At 40.2% G+C, this 17,038-nt stretch overlaps 1 protein-coding gene across 2 annotated transcripts in view; it reads left to right on the plus strand.

Moving 5' to 3' along the window:
* CDH13 (cadherin 13) overlaps positions 1-17,038 on the plus strand; it is a 1,164,519-nt gene that overhangs the window by 773,348 nt on the left and 374,133 nt on the right. The window lies entirely within an intron of this gene.

A 17,038-nucleotide genomic window follows, 5' to 3' on the forward strand; every position in this document is an offset into this window, starting at 1 on the left:
AAAGGAATGACTTTTAAAGAAATCTATCCAGAAATGTCTATGTGGCTGCCCTTTCTCTTCTCATTGTAAATTTTCTCACAGTGAACACAGGTGTTAGAGATCAAGTGTTTGGCTTTCTGGTGCTCTGATGCAGGAAGTTTGTTTTCTCAGGCAGGCTTCTCAGGTCTTGCACAGTAGCCTATGGGTTGGGAGGGCTACCAGATGGCCCAACTCCAGGATGGGGTCATAGTGCGGAGCTCTGTGAGTGGTGCCCCCTAGAGGAAACTTCCTGAAGGAATGAAGCTTCCTGAACTCATGCAATTTGGCAACCTGGGTTCTCCCCATTGCTTTCAAGACGCAGTAGGTTGGAGCAAAAGTAATTGCAGTTTTTGTCACTGAAAGTAATGTCAATTACTTTTGCACCAACCTAATACAAACCATCCCATATCTGTGTTCTCCATCCTTTCATCCTTTATCACAGTGGGGTTGTGATAGATCCCTGAAAACACAGGATCAAGTATAGGTAAATGCAAGATGGTACATAGAATCAAGTGTGAAACTGAGTCCCATCAACCCACACTCTTTCCATTTGGCCCACTTGCTGCCCTTGTTGTTTAGAATGGCATGTACCTGGCCTTGAAATGCACTCAAGCCTATGGGGATTACTTTAAAATTCGGTCCTGTAAGCCAGTCTGTTAGTATCATTGCTCCTACTAATGATAGAAATTGCTGGTGTTGGCCGGGTGTGGTGGCTCACACCAGTAATCCAAGCACTTTGGGAGACCGAGGTGAAGGGATCACTTGAGGCCAGGAGTTCGAGCCAGCCTGACCAACATGGTGAAACCCCATCTGTGCTTAAAAAATACAAAAAAATGGCCAAACGCAGCGGCTCACACCTATAATCCCAGCACTTTGGGAAGCCGAGGTGGGTGGATCACCTGAGGTCAGGAGTTCAAGACCAGCCTGGCCAACATGGCCAAAGCCCGTCTCTACCAAAAATACAAAAATTGGTGTGGTGGTGTGTGCGCCTGTAATCCCAGCTACTTGGGGGGCTGAGGCAGGAGAATCAGTTGAACCCAGGAGGCAGAGGTTGCAATAAGCCGAGATCACGCCATTGCACTCCAGCCCTCCAGCCTGAGTGACAGAGTGAGACTCCATCTCAAAAAAAAAAAAAAAGAAAAAGATTATATAAAAAATAAATTAGCCAGGCACGGTAGGCATGGTGGGAAGCTGAGGTGGGAGAATCGTTTGAACCTGGGAGGCAGAGGTTGCAGTGAGCTGAGATCGCATCACTGCACTCCAGCCTGGGTAACAGAGCAAGACTCCGTCTCAAAATAAAATAAAGTAAAATAAAATAAAAATAATCGCCGGTTTTTCCTCAGCATGCCCTTTATGAACTGAATTATACAAATTATATACTTTAAACCTAACAACAACCTCATGAAGTGTATATACCAGTAATATTCCCATTTTATGGACAAAAAAAAGAAAAGAGAAAAAAAATAGAGGCACCAAGAGGATCTTACCCAAGGATGCATGACTGGTAAGTAGCAGAACTAGAATTTGAACCCAATCTGTTAAACAGTTCCCTCAACAAAGAATTATCTCATTTTGTGCTTGACTCTCAAGCATTCATGTAGGTGAAAAACTTCTTTAGAATTCTCTGAGCCAAGAACCTAGCTCTATGTATAAACATTTTTTGTATGATTTTAATCTGCACTGAATATATTCGTTTCAGTCTCATGTTCATCTGGAGACCCCTCCAGAGCTTGAGGTCTTGAGAAGTCCTGGGGCTCCAGTGGCCACTAAAGCAATGACTTTTCAAAAGAAAAAAAAAATGTTTCCTGAATGTAGATGTTGCTATCTTTTTTCTTTCTCATTGTATACTTCCTTGTAGAGTACATAGGTGTTAGAGGTCAGATCTGGAGGGATTTTGTATCCAGGAGGTTACCTTGAACTCTGATGCTGTAAACTAGCCCAGTATTGTTATTATTGTTATTATTATCATTACTCCTACTATTACTCCTCCTCTTGCTGCTGCTGCTAAAGTAGCAAAACTATCTGGCTCCCAGAGCGCCACCTATTGACCATATAGTTTGCCACCTGTCTCAGTTTTGTGCCATGCATAAGCTCGTCCTCACCAATTATTGGCAAGATTATAGAACAGGACACAGAGTGATTCACCTTCAGTATAGCTCCCACTAGTGTGTTGTTCTTATCCCACAAGAAGGTGATTATCCAGGATTCATTAAATCCACCAGGCTCTGAGCCAGACTGCATTTACCAATCCACAGAAATAGTGCAGACCAATTCCTTTTGTGAAAATTAACATATATTATGTCTATGGCCTTCTCCTCATCACTTGCCCCAGCAAGTCTCTCCTCAAAGGATAGTCAGTTTGGCATGATTTATGTATGATGAACCCAGGTAGACTACCATAACTCACTGTTCTCATTGATAAATCGTTGATAATATATACCTTGTAAGTTGGTGCTGTTTGGATGGCATGACTAAAGTCAAGCATTAGCATAGTGCCCAACACTCAGGAATCTGGCAGGAAGTCAAAAGTTACACCGATCAGTGTCATTATTAGTATGCAATGTCATTCTTAGTCTTCTTGGGATTTAATTGTATTACCTAATTTATGTAATGAGACTATATTTTCTTTTCTGTCCCATTTCTATTAAACTTAGATACATCCCCTTCTCCTTGCTTATGGAATCAAATTTTTAAATTAATTTGATTTGGGTTCTATTTTCTAATCCCATCAATAACCAGCTACAATCTGCCCTTCAGGAGGACGCTGCTTCTTAAAGCATGTCTGAGCTCCCCTAGCCACCCTGATTTATAATGTGATATTTAACACCCTCAGCTGCTTCTGAAGCCCAAGGGGCAAACTGGTTACCTAGCAACCACATACGCACACTAGCTCATGGCGCAGGTTAGCCCCATTTTGTTATAATGAAATAATACGTCTTGTGAGAATGAAAAGCTAAGGTACACTATATGAGGTTAGTGTTTTGGAGAAAAATGGACTCTTTAGGACAGATTAGCAAAGCAGGAGTTGTGTGGGTCACCCCCTGCTTCACAGTGACTCACCACTTCCCAGAATGGAAGTCACGACCTTGAAATCCTGAGACTTGGAGGAAATAGAGGATATGTTTGATTTACTGAACTGTCTTTAAAAATAATGTAAATTTAGCACTTTGGGAGGCCGCGGCGGGTGGATCACGAGGTCAGGAGATCGAGACCATCCTGGCTAACACGGTGAAACCCCGTCTCTACTAAAAATACAAAAAATTAGCCAGGTATGGTCGTTCGCGCCTGTAGTCCCAGACACTCAGGAGGCTGAGACAGGAGAATGGCGTGAACCTGGGAGGCAGAGCTTGCAGTGACCCGAGATGGCACAATTGCAGTCCAGCCTGGGCGACAGAGCGAGACTCCATCTCAATAATAATAATAATAATAATAATAATAATAATAATAATAATGTAAATGTAGAAACCTTTGGGGGAGTGAGCAGTCCCCACTGGAAGTATAATTTCCGGGCTATCTCACACAAGCCTGCTTGGCCCTAGGACATACTGTTGTGATGGAGAACATCATAAAGCTCCTCCACCAACATGGAATCCATAGAGAATATTCTTACCTAGATACAAAAAGTTCAGTATTCTATCATGACTTTAATATAAGGGAAAAATAAAAGGAAGGTGATTTACAATAAAAGAATGCACACTTGAAATGTTCAGGCATGACTACACAAGAAGATATAATGACACAGCCAAATGTTTGCACCTATGTGTAATAAATCAACTTGAATTTAGGAGAAGTAAGATGATTCAGAAATGCATTTCTTTTTTTCCAGTGTCTCTTCTACAGAATATTTTCTGAATCATAATCATTGCAGATTAAAAATCCCACAAAAAATGTTCATACAAGGAGTTAGGCTCTTGGCTCAGAAAATTCTGAAGAAGTTTCTCACCTCCATGAATGCTTAAAGAGTCAAATACAAAATGAGATAATCCTTTGTTGAGGGAACTGTTCACGTTTCAGAACTTTTGGCATCCCTTGCTCCACCTGCAGAGAGCCAACAAAATCCTTCACTAATTTTAGGGACCAAAAAACAAATTTCCCCACTTCTCAGTACAGCCTTCATTACTGGTCTGTCATTTCTGCCTGACCTTGTTTCTTCTCCCAACACATCTATCCATTTGTTGATTCATTCACTGGTTATGCTTATAACGTTGTCATTATATCCTTGTCTCAGTTTTCTTATCAGTAAGGGTAAACAGCTTCGCAGAATTTTAGGAAGGATTAAGTGATCCATGTAAAATGCTTACGGCCCCCAAGAAGAACTTGATTAATGTTGGTCTTATTATTGCTGTATTGAATGTGTCATTTAGTACTTTCTTTTTGTATAGTACCATATGGCATAGATGTGTGTGCACACACCCCCTCACACACAAATACACACACCAAATATTTCAAAGGAATATATAGTGAAAATTCCTCCTATGTGCCTAAATCTTCCTCGGTACCCTTCCCCAGAACAGCCACTGTGTCTTCCCAGAAATTGTGTTAAGAAACAAACATGTATATCCTTTTGTGCTGTGTTTTGTAGAAGTGGAAGCTTTCTGTGCAGCCAGTTTTGCATTGTGTTCCTCACCAACAGGATCTGTTGGACGCCGTGTATATAGTTCTTCCTCATTCTCTTTAATGGCTATGTGATGTTGCATTTTATGGATGAACCATAATTCTCAAAAACATTCGTTAGGTTGTATTGATAACATAGAAATGTCTAAAGCAGTAAACAAAGTAGCCCATTATCTCAGGACCCAGATAACCAAGTTAACATTTTTTTTAGCAAAATAAAAGTAGAAGATGCAGATGATAAAAGTAAAAGCAGGTCAGTAACAGTACAGTAAGAAAAGTAGAAATCTCCTGTCATTTTCTGAAGTCCCAATCCCTCTATCTCTCAAAAAAAAAATCTTAACAATTCTATGTGCATTCTTTCAGAAGAAAAGCAAGATAGAATATGGATATACTAGCTGTGTAAGTAGCTGTGTAAGTAGCTTTGCAGGCTGAAAAAAGCTTATCCCCCATCCCCATGGAAGATGTGCAAGTACTAATTCCTGGGGCCTGTGAATGTTAGCTTAGATAGCAAAAGGGACTCTGGAGATGTGATTAAATTAAGGATCTTGATTGAAAGAAGTTAGTCTGATAGGCCCAGTGTAACCACAAGGGTCCTTATAAGAGGCTCACCAGTGGCCAGAGAGGAAAGGTGATGTTGTCCTGCTGGCTTTGAAGTTGGAAGAAGGGGCCATGTGCCAAGAGATGCCAGCAGCACCTAGAAGCAGGAAAAGGCAAGGGAACCTCATGTCACTAGAAGGAATGTAGCCCTTTGGATTCATTTTAGACTCCCGACCTCCAGAACTGTCAGAGAATACATTTGTGTTGTTTTAAGCCACCAAATCTGTGATAATCTGTTACAGCCGTAGGAAGGTAATATTTTAGCGAATATTTTTATTTGCATAAGTACCACACTCTGTATGTGCGCTGAGTTGTTCTTTACTAATAGTGCCATGTTATCTAATTTTTCACAGGCATATTCCTTTCTCCCAAATTAGGTTTACAAGCACCTTGGAGGCAGAGGCTGTGGTTGGTATCACGTTGCATTCCTCCCGGCTCTTCTCTCAGCAGGAGGAAATATAGCTGCTTAGTTAAAAATAAAAAAGGATTCTGAAGGCACACAGTTCAAAGTTAGAACAGGCAGCCAATGCGTTTGATGCCCTTGAGCCACATGCCCTCAGCCCACCTGGATCTCGGCTGCAGCTGCATTGGGCACTCCCACCTTCTTCCAGCAGCTTCTCCCCGCTTTTCCAGGGCCAAGAAAATTCTTTACCAGCACATAGTAGCCTCAAATCAAGGAAGCTAATGTCCTCAGAGGTGACCTCCAGCCAGTGGGGACAGGGGTCAGTGCATCAATGCCCAGGCCCCTGTCTATGAAAGGGCAATTCTGAGATGTGCTCTCTGCAGGTCCCCAGTAGGACTGAGCTGTGGTAGCGCCTGGTGGTAACCAGCTTAGCCACACAGCTGTAAGAAATAGTTTTCTCCTTCCTTATCTCCCTGTTCTGCCTTCTCCTACCTGCTTCCTGAATCTCCCACCATCCTCAAAAACCCATCTACACTCAAGTCTTTGTCTCAGGCTCAGCCTGGAGGAGCCCAAGTTAGAATGGAACCCCAGCTCTCTTTCTTTCCCCTCTCTCTCTCTCTGTCTCTCTCCCCTTTCTCTCTTTCTCTGTCTCTCTTTCTTTCTTTCAGTGGAGTCTTGCTTCATCGCCCAGGCTGGAGTGCAGTGGCACAATCTTGTCTCACTGCAACCTCTGCCTCCTGGGTTCCAGCGATTCTCCTGCCTTAGCCTCCCAAGTAGTTGGGACTACAGGCGCACATGCCACCACGGCCAGCTAATTTTTGTATTTTTAGTAGAGATGGGGTTTCACCATATTGGTCAAGCTGGTCTTGAACTCCTGACCTCAGGTGATCCACCCGCCTCAACCTCCCAAAGTGCTGGGATTACAGGTGTGAGCTACCACACCCAGCCAGCTCTGCCTCTTTCTAGCTGAGGATTCTGTAACAAGCCAGTCTTCTAAAACTGAATTTTTTTTGTCTATCAATGAAGATAGCAGAATCTACCTCAATAGAGTATTGTACAGTTTAAAAGAGATAATGTATACAAAGTATCTTATACATTGTCCATAGCTACTATTGTTAAAATTAGTTTATGACTATTACATCATAGTAATTGCTTTATAAAAAGTAACTTAATGAAACACATACATCAAATGCCTGATGAAAGCTGAATTTTCTAAAATTGGTCTTGGCCTTCAAAAGATTTCTCATTCCTTCTACCATGTATATTCAACAGATAATTTTGAGTGCCTACTGTGTGCCAGGCAGCCCTCTGGGAGCAGGAAGACTGCAGTGAGCAAAGCAAACAAAACTCCCATTTTCCTATGTCAGATGCAAGTGGACTCATTCAGCACATGCTATTTGCATCCTGGAGGTATCAAGGCAAAGAAAACACAGTTTTTGCCTCCGGAAGCATAATCTTACCTCCTGCCCGTTTATTTGAAATACACACAGTTGAAATATTGTTGTAGGTTTATCTATTTTCTATATGTTTATTAGGCTCCTGCTATATGCCAAGTACTGTGGTTAGCACCATCCTCATATAAACATTATCACCTTAGCCCCTGAACTTAAGGAAATGTCCAGGCTGTTAAAGCAGATCTGTGAAAAAGCTCAGCCTGCTTTTTTTCAGCTAGACTACTGTGACTCTAGCTCAGAAAAAAAATTATTTCTAATCACTGGTTCTAATACAAATAAAATGTAGTGATTCATTAATCTCCTTAGCCTATAATGGCAAATTGAGTTTTCTTTCAAATATACCTAAAGAAGGTAGGTGCCCACTAAACATTTCAGGGGAGTTTTATTTAAGCTGCAAATAAAATTAGTTTACTCATTTTTAATTTAATTCCCAGGAGGCATTTTGGAAACCTTCCCTCCTCATTTGACCCAAAACCATTTTTAAAAATTATTGTTCTCCTAAATTGAAGCCCTTTCCAGCATTGCGCATTAGAAGTCTTAAAACTCATCTGTTTTCTTTTTTGTAATTGACTTACAAATGCGTAATTGACTCACAAATGTATAATTGAGTATGCATGGCATTTTAAAAGGGCAGAGTTTCCATTTGCTTCTTGATTTCTTTGGGGGTTTTCATTTTCCTAAGCCCTCTTCCCACAACATTCCCAGTCATTCCTTGGGTCATCTCTCAGGTGTCACCACCCTGCTAGCATCTTAATGGAGTGGCTGTGCCTCTTCCCAGCAGCAGTGGCACCAGAAGATTTAGCTGTGTTGGGGACAACGTTCAGAATCCTCATTTGCTGCTAAAGATGTACCCGGTCTCATTCTCCTGACACATGGATGATGATCTTGTGACCCGTGTGACTATGACTGTATCACTCTGATCATCACTAGAACAATAAGTAATCTTAATAATAAGAAATTCTGCATGTTCCATTGACAAAACTGGGAACACTGCACACACATACACATATTCACACAAACCATATACAGTCATGTGTCACTCAACAATGGGGATACCTTCTGAGAAGGTATCATTAGATGATTTGTCATTGTGCAAACATCATATAGTGCACTTACGCAAATCTAGATGGTATATTCTGCTACATGCCTATCCTGTATGACAATGCCTCTTGCGCCTAGGCTACAAACCTGTATGGCTGTTACTCTATTGAATACTGTAAGCAATTATAACACAACAGTAAATATGTGTGTATCTAAACATAGAAAAGATACCATAAAAATACAGTATAAAATATTTAAAATGGTATCCCTGTATAGGAAAGCTCGATTATAATCTAATGAGACAACTTTCCTATATGTGGCCTGTCACTGACTGATATATTGTTATCCAGCAATGACTGTACTTAAGTAACTTTAATAGAAGCATAAAGAATGTAGTAGTTGTCATTTGAAAAGGGCCTTGCTAAATATAACCTTCAGTTAAAGCAAGTCAGCCTAGTGGAGGATGGTGGCTGCTCATGTTGTCTTATGTGGATATAAACCTATATATCCCCACTAAGTGTGAAAAGATGTCATGCACCAGGAAGCATGCAGGAGACTTGCTAAGGAGACAGAGGGATGCAGAGACTAAGCCCAAGGCTGGGAGCACAAGGCTTCCTTCCTTGGTCCAGGTGTTTCTGCATGGGAACAGAAGATTAGTGTCTGCTTTTCAGTGACGTGGCTGAATCAGAGTGAGTGAGTGGGTGGTTTATTGTTGGTTTCCACAGATGCTGATGCTGAGGCAAGAAATCAAGTCAAAATTGGTTTATTTTGGGAGGTACAGGAAACACCAGTAGAAAAGTGAGGAAATAAGACAGGGGAGGGAAGGCAGCCAATAACATAACCAGCCAGCTGCTTTCATGAGAGACTGGAGCATCGTCCCACCGGGAAACAATAAAAAATAGTGTAAAAACGCATAAGGCTTCAGAGAAAGATATGGGAGCTGGGGAGTGGATATGCCAATCCCATTCTTGACTGATTGAGGGCTGCTGCTAGGGACATTAATCCCCCAGCACTCCTGGGCTACCATGTGCCAAGCAGAGCTGCCTGCTATGCCTTTGGGGAAAGCCCTCATGCAGGGACATGGGGCAATGGTAGTTGTCTGCCTTGTGAAGGAGTAAGACCCGGGGCTATGACTAGGGTATCAGCAGAGCCTGCTCCAAGCATGGTTAAGCGTTTGGTTTGGGACATGTAGAGTTCAAGCAACCTGGGAGGCACCTAGGTGATGTGACTCAGACCTCTGTCAATACTGGCTGGAGTTTCACCATCAATATTGATCTGTTGAGTAATCTACCCATTGTATGTACTTTATAGTGACTGAATTACCAACATGCATCTGCCTAGCCTATTTCCGTCTTCAAAATGGCATCTCCCACACATGAAACTTCCTCCTTGATTATATCAAACAGGACCAATAAATCATTCAGCTTTTCCCCAGAAGTGGGATCTTGAGTGGTACAATCCATGATGTGCCATTTCTCAACAAGGCAGATGATATTTGATTCTTGGGATATCAGTAAGTCTAGGTTATTTAACTGGCTTTTTTTCTAAATCCTGACTTGTGTCCAGTTGCTTAACCAGATTTAGAAGAAGCCATGTTTACATGGAATTTCTGAATTACAAGCTGAGAAATGTTTCCAGAAGATATTTTAAAGCCTCCTTAAGAAGGCTAGTGGGCCTTATTTCCTGTGTGAAACAATTTTTATCAAAATGTATTTGACACTGGGAGTGTGGGTGAACTGGTGAAAAGGTCCCTGAGAGTTCGGGTCCCTGAGAGTTCCAAGCACAAATCCTGTTAACAGGTAATAAGATTATGAGCATAGCCCATGTAGAGCGCATGGTTTTATGAGCTGAAGTGAAGCACCAAGATGCCAAGTTGTTAATGGAATTCAGCATCTGTGTCTTTCATGGGTCTCTAAATAGACAAGGTTCAATGCTACCCAAATTTCCTGCAGAATCAAAACCACGTTCACCTTTGGAATGGGTATTTATTTATTGCTTTTACTCTGGGGAAAAAGGCTTTTTTACTTTATAACCTTTTTATCTCTTATACAGCAATTTCCTTCCATCTTCTAAAAATGTTAGAAAATAAAGCAAATATGAAAATTCATGTTGCATTTCTAAGCATCTGACCACAATCTATAGATCAAGATAATGCCAGACTCTAATTTCAGTGTTTAGCAAGGTTATTGGCAAATAGCATTTGAGAAAAGAGAAAAAATAGTATATTGAAGGCAATACCCACCCCCTATATTTTGTATTACCATCTTTTGTAAGCTCTGGTCACGCAATGCTATCATAGGATATTTTTCCTTCCTTCTTTTATGTCTTTTTGGGTCATTTTAAATATACCCGATTTATATATGCTACTCATAGAAATTAGTTCTTTATTCTCCATTGAACTTTTCTGAAAAGTATTATAAAGAAGGTTCAATTTAATCATGTTCAAGTAACTGAGTTGTTGGCAATCAGCTGCCAACATTTTGATTGTTTTCTTGTGGGATTCAGTCCTAGTATTGAGTGCCCACTAACAACTGCCAAATTTAGTCATCCAAATCACCATGACAATAAGCTCCAGGTATTGAAACATCAAGACTGAAGCCACCACTTACGATCCAATCAACCTTTTTATCTGTCAGTGCTTCCAGTCTTTGCCCAAATACACAGCATTACAATTCATAAGTCAACCCATGTCCGTGCGTCCTTTTTCTCTCCCATATCCAGTTGGTCACTTGGTTCATGCTGATCCATCCATAGCGGTCGTGGTCCACACCCCAGCCCTCCTTTACATACTCCAGACAGATAGGGTTCTTTCTATGGCTTAAAGGTGCCAACCTCATTCCTGTCTCAGGGACCTCACACAATTGCTCCTTTAGCCTGAAACAATCACCCACTAATCTGTGCATAGCTGAGACCACCTTGTTAGTCAGGTCTTACCTGAAATGTAGCTTCCTCAGAGAGGTCTTGTCTGGTTACCCCACTGAAATTAGCATCCCCCTTTACTGTGTTCCATTAAACCTCCCACTTTTCTTTCTTTTGAAGCATTTACCATCATCCACAAGCGTCCAATGTTTATCACCGTTGTGTGGTTTATTGTTGGCTTCTTCATTGCTAGACCAAGAGCTCCATGAAAGCATGGGCCTTGTCTCTCTTGTTCTCAGTGAAATCATATGTGCTTAATATGGGGGTTAGCACATAGTCAATGAATATTCAAATTCATTCATTTAAATATTTAAATATTTTAAAAATAAATATTGAGACACACTACCATTCATTTGGCACACAGCACATGCTACTTTTAATTGTGATGGCTCAAATAACCTATGATACTGCAAAGACCATTTTTATGCCCTTATAGGTCATGTAGTACCTTTTATTCTCTGATATGTCCCTAGTACACAGTACAGTGTTTCACACAGAGTAGGCACTTAAACATACCAGCTAGTGGATAGTGTGATGATGCCAGGAAGTAATATACAAAGGTAGGAAACTAACAAGTATGGAGCATCTCATATGTGTACTGGCATCTGCCTTCTCATTTAGTCCTCATAACAAGTTTATAAGGTAGATAGTGACATCCCACATTACAGAAGAAAAACACAAGCTTGTAATTGCATGATAAGCGCATAAGGAGCAAATCTGGAATCCAAGCCTGTGTTCTCTGCAGGGTGCCATTGTGCTACTGACAGTGTGCTAAGTTTAGGTTCTCTGTGGATGTTTGTGAAGGAGGCACAGGGAGGCAAGGAGAGCCACAAGCTCATGGCTCTATGGCTGGAACTTCATACCATTAATGACCACTTAAGAACGTGCTGAATGCACCTCTGCATGTGGAATCATGTACTTCCTTTTCACATTGTAAATGTGTCTACAAAGGCCATGCATGGTAGCTCACTCCTGTAATCCCAGCACTTTGGGAGGCCAAGGCTGATGGATCACTTGAGGTCAGGAGTTCGAGACCAGCTTGGCCAACACGGTGAAACCCCATCTCTACTAAAAATACAAAAATTAGTCAGGCATGGTGGCAGACGTCTGCAGGCTCAGCTACTTGGGAGGCTGAGGCAGGAGAATCGCTTGAACCTAGGAGGCAGAGGTTGCAAAGAGCCAAGTTCACAGCAACGCATTCCAGCCTGGGTGACAGAGTTAGACTCTGTCTCAAAAAATAAAAATAAAAATGAATAAATAAATAAATGTGTCTACAAACAAAGGTTTTTGAGAGTCAGGCAGAAGCCCCCACCTTAGTGATACTGATGCAGCCACCTCGAAATGGGAGGTGGGTCACCCATCTTTATTTGTGGTCCCCGAAGAAAGAAGATCTCAGCGGGGAGAAGGTGGGGGGTGGGGCACATCAACTCCTTGCAGGTAGACACTCTGACAAGAATGTATGCACTACTCAAAATGTTTCTTACCCATGGTTCCTAATACGGTGAAGTCATGAGCCCCCTTAAGACCCAATGAAAGCGGAACAATTCCACGTGCACATAAGCCATGCATTTATGATTTCAGGACATCTTTGAACCCAGGGCAAGAACTGCAGCTTTGGGAAATTCCCAGAACAGTAAACAGTGTAAATTCTCAAAAGGGGCTTTATTTCATATTACTTCCTTTTTTAAAGAAATGTAACTGTGTTGTATTACCGTTAGACGTAATTGGGTGATAAATTACTTATAAACCTGTCATCATAACATAGCTATTGTTTTCTTTGTCCAATATATTGACATTTTATTCCACTGTGCACATAGAGTTCTGCATTTGGCTGTTTTTACTTAATACATCATAGCATCAAACAGTGGTAATGCCATTTCACAGTCTGTATTTAATTGGAAGTGTTTTAGTGTAATGTTATTGTAATACTCAAATGCAAAGGCACGGTGATGCAGTGAAGATTGGTCTCTGTTTTGTCTAAAATTATTTTAGAACCCATTAAATTTTGTAATGCACATTCTCTTCCATCTACAGGTCTCCCATAAAATAGCTTCAAATCTCACAATCAATGATATTTTAAAGCAGCACATAAGAGTATTTAGCTTTAATGTGATCATTGCCTCAGGCTGTAATAAAAACAGAATTTTTCCCCAATTATTATCAGTCACTCCTCCTCCATCCTCCATCATGATAAGACCGAGCGACTTTCATTCCTCACCAGGCAACTAATCATCCCTTTGCTGAGCATTCTTCATAAATGGAATGGAATAAATTTCATTATGCAATGCGGTAATGTTCCCCAACTAGAGATCGGGGTGTAGCAATCTTGGGGAAAGTTACAGGCAAGGTTATTAAAATATATGAAACTTAAAGAGAAATAGTGTCCTAATCATGCAGCCCATAATAGGCTGTGCCAACCCCACTTATCCTCAAAACAGCCCTCCCTTACCTTGCCGGCCTCATCTAAATGCTGCTGTCTGCAGGGCACGGTGGCTCATGCCTGTAATCTCAGCACTTTGGGAGGCTGAGGCGAGAGGATCACCTGAGGTTGGGAGTTCGAGTCCAGCCTGGCCAACATGGTAAAACCCCGTCTCTACTAAAACTACAAAAAAATTTGCTAGGTGTGGTGGGCACACACCTGTAATCTCAGCTACTAGGGAGGCCAAGGCAGAAAAATTGCTTGAACCTGGGAGGTGCAGGTTGCAGTAAGCTGAGATCACTCACCACTGTACTCCAGCCTGGGCAATAGAGCGAGACTCCATCTTAAAAAAAACAAAAATACTCTTCTCTCTTTTTGTCCTTTGTAAACTTCTGAAAAGTAGACAATACTTGATTCTTTTACTTCCCTAACAAGTACCCGCTTACCAACCTGCTATAGTTTTATAGAAGTACTCTCTGAAAAGGTACCAAAAATATTCTAATTCCTACATCCAATAGCTGCTTTTCTTATTTGGTTGGAATTTTCCATATGAATCAACATGCTCAACCATTTTCTTGAGGATCTTTTTGTTGTAGCAGTTGTTGTTTAAAAAACAGCTTTATTAATACATAATTCATATACTGTATAATTCACCCATTTAAAATGTACAATTTAATTTTTTAAAGTATATTCACAGGGTGATGCAACCATCACCACAGTCTAATTTTATATTTTTAGAGGAAACAAATATATATGTTTATATTTAAATTTTATTTTATTGTGATAAGAACACTTACTTGAGACCTTAATAGATTTTAAGTGTACAGTAGTATTGACTCTAGGTACAGCGTTGTATGGCAGATCGCTAGAACCCCTTCATCTTGTTTAATTGAAACTTTATGCCTGTTGATTAGTATCTCTCAAGTTTTCCCTCCCCCTAGACCCTGACAGACACCAATTCAATCTTTGGTTTGGGTTATATGACTATTTTGAGTACTTCATGTAAGTGGAACCATGCAGTATTAGTCTTTCTGAGACTGGTTTATTTCACGTCACATAATGTCTTCAAGATTCATCCATGTTGTTGCATATTGCAGAATATCCTTCATTTGTGAGGTTGAATCATATTTTATTCTATGTACGTGTCATATTTATCCACTCATCCATCACTGAACATTTAGGTTGTTTGTACCTCTTGTGTATTGTGAATAGTGCTGCAGTGAACGTGGTAGCTCTCCAGTAATATCTTCAAACTATCTCTTGAAGATCCTGATTTCAATATTTTTGGACAAATACCCAGAAGTGGGTTGCTGGGTCATATGGTAGAAAAGTTGGTTTTTTGAAAAGATAAGCAAAATTGACAAACCCTTAGCTAGACTAAGGGAAAAAAAGAGAGAAGATTCAAATAAATAAAATTAGAAATGAAAGAGGGAACATTACCACTTATACCACAGAAATAAAAAGGTTCATAAGAGACCACTATGAACAGTTCCCTGCCAAAAAAATGAAAAAAAACCTAGGTAACATAGAGAAAAATGAGTAAATTCCTAAAAACATACAACCTACCAAGATTAAATCATGAAGAAATAGAAAGTCTGAACGGACCCATAACTCATAGGGAGATTGAATCGGTAACCACAAATTCTCAACAAAGTAAAGCTTAAGACCAGATGTTTGGCCCACCAAACATTTAAAGAATTGATGAAAATCCTTCTCAAACTCTTCTGAATATCTGGAGAGGGAGTAACACTTCCAAACTCATTTTATAAAGCTAGTATTACCCTGACACCAAAGCCAGACAAACACCACACGAAAAGAAAACAAAAGACCAATATCCCTGATAAATGTAGAAGCAAAAGTCTTTAACAAAATACTAGCAAACTGAATCCAGCAGCACGTTAAGAGGATCATAGGTCATGATCAAGTGTGCATGGGAGTCAGGAATTGTTCAACACACAGAAATCAATCAGTGTGATACACCACATTAGCAGACTAGAAAATAAAAACCACATGATTGTCTCAGATGCAGGAAAAGTACTTAACAAAATTCCATGCCCTTTCATGATAAAAACTCAAAAACTAGGAAGAGAAGGAAAGTACCTCAACATAATAAAGGCCACATATGAAAAGTCCATAGCTAACGTCGTACTCAACAGTGATAAAACTAAAAGCTTACCTTCTAAGATCAGAAACAAGACAGGGATACTCACTGTCACCAGTTCTATTCAACGTAGTCCTGGAAGTCCTCACAGGAGCAATTAGGCAAGAAAGAGAAACAAAAGGCATCCAAAACAGGAAGAAGTAAAATGTCCCTGTTTGTAGACAAAATGATCTCACATATAGAAAATAACTAAACCCATTAAAAACTATTAGAATAAATGAATTTAGTAAATTTGTGGGATGCAAAATCAACAAACAAAAATTAGTTATGTTTCTATATACTAACACTAACTGATCTAAAAAGGAAATCAAGAAAACAATCCCTTTGCAATAGTACCAAAAAGAATAAAATACACAGTCATAAGCTTAAGTAAGACAGTGAAAGACATGTATTCTGAAAACCACAAAACATTGACGAAGGAAATTTTAAAAGACACAAACAGATAGAGATCTTTTATAGATCGATTGGAAGACTTAGTATTGTTAAAACATCCACATTACCCAAAATTATCTACGGATTTAATGCAATCAGAATTTCAGTGGCATTTTTTACAGAAATAGGAAACGCAGTGGAGCTTCTTCCTTCTTTTTGACTCTCATGACCCTGTCCTCACCAGATTCACCTGTGACTATATCTGTTTCTCTTTCTGGGTCTTATCTCTTCTTGTGCCTCTCATGTTTAAGTATCCCCCAGTATTCAGTTAATAACACTTTCTGTTTTCTGTAGGTGGAAATTGCCATGCCCACAGGTCGAGCTATGACATGCATACTGATGCCTCCCAGAAGTACCGCTTCAATCTCTGACCTCCCTCCTGAGCATCCAGATTTGAATTTGCATCTTTCTGTGAGCATCTCCAAGTAGATGTCCTTAAGGCACTATTCATAGGTTGAAAAGAGTGCAGAGCAGAAAGATGAATAAAAGCACAAATGCTGGGGTCAAATCTCTGAGGTTCAAATCCTGGCTCTGCCACTAACTAGCTATATGTCTTTAAGCCACCTAATTAACTTCTCTGTGCCTAAGGATTCTGATCAGTAAGATGGGGATAAAAATACTTGCCTTATATAATTATTGAAATGGTTATGCTAAAAAAATGTGCAAAGTCTTTAGAACAGTGCCCGGCACATGTTAAGTACTGTTTAGCTATCAGCCATAATTTTAAAAATAGTATTTTTTAAATCAGTAATATTATTGATAACCTTTTCTGAATATTGTCCAAGTGCTTTACAGGGATTATTTTACTTATCATGGGAACGATCCTATGAGATAGCCACTGTTATTATTCCTACTTTACAGATGAGGAAAAGAGAGGTTAATTAGCCCAAGGACACACAGTTTCCCCAAGATCACAGAGTCAGTGGTGGGGCCATAATTTAAACCAGGGTAGTCTGACTTCAGATCCACACTGCTGACCT

The sequence above is a fragment of the Pan troglodytes genome, chromosome 18 (assembly GCF_028858775.2).
Source record: "Pan troglodytes isolate AG18354 chromosome 18, NHGRI_mPanTro3-v2.0_pri, whole genome shotgun sequence".
In the NCBI taxonomy this organism is placed as follows: domain Eukaryota; kingdom Metazoa; phylum Chordata; class Mammalia; order Primates; family Hominidae; genus Pan; species Pan troglodytes.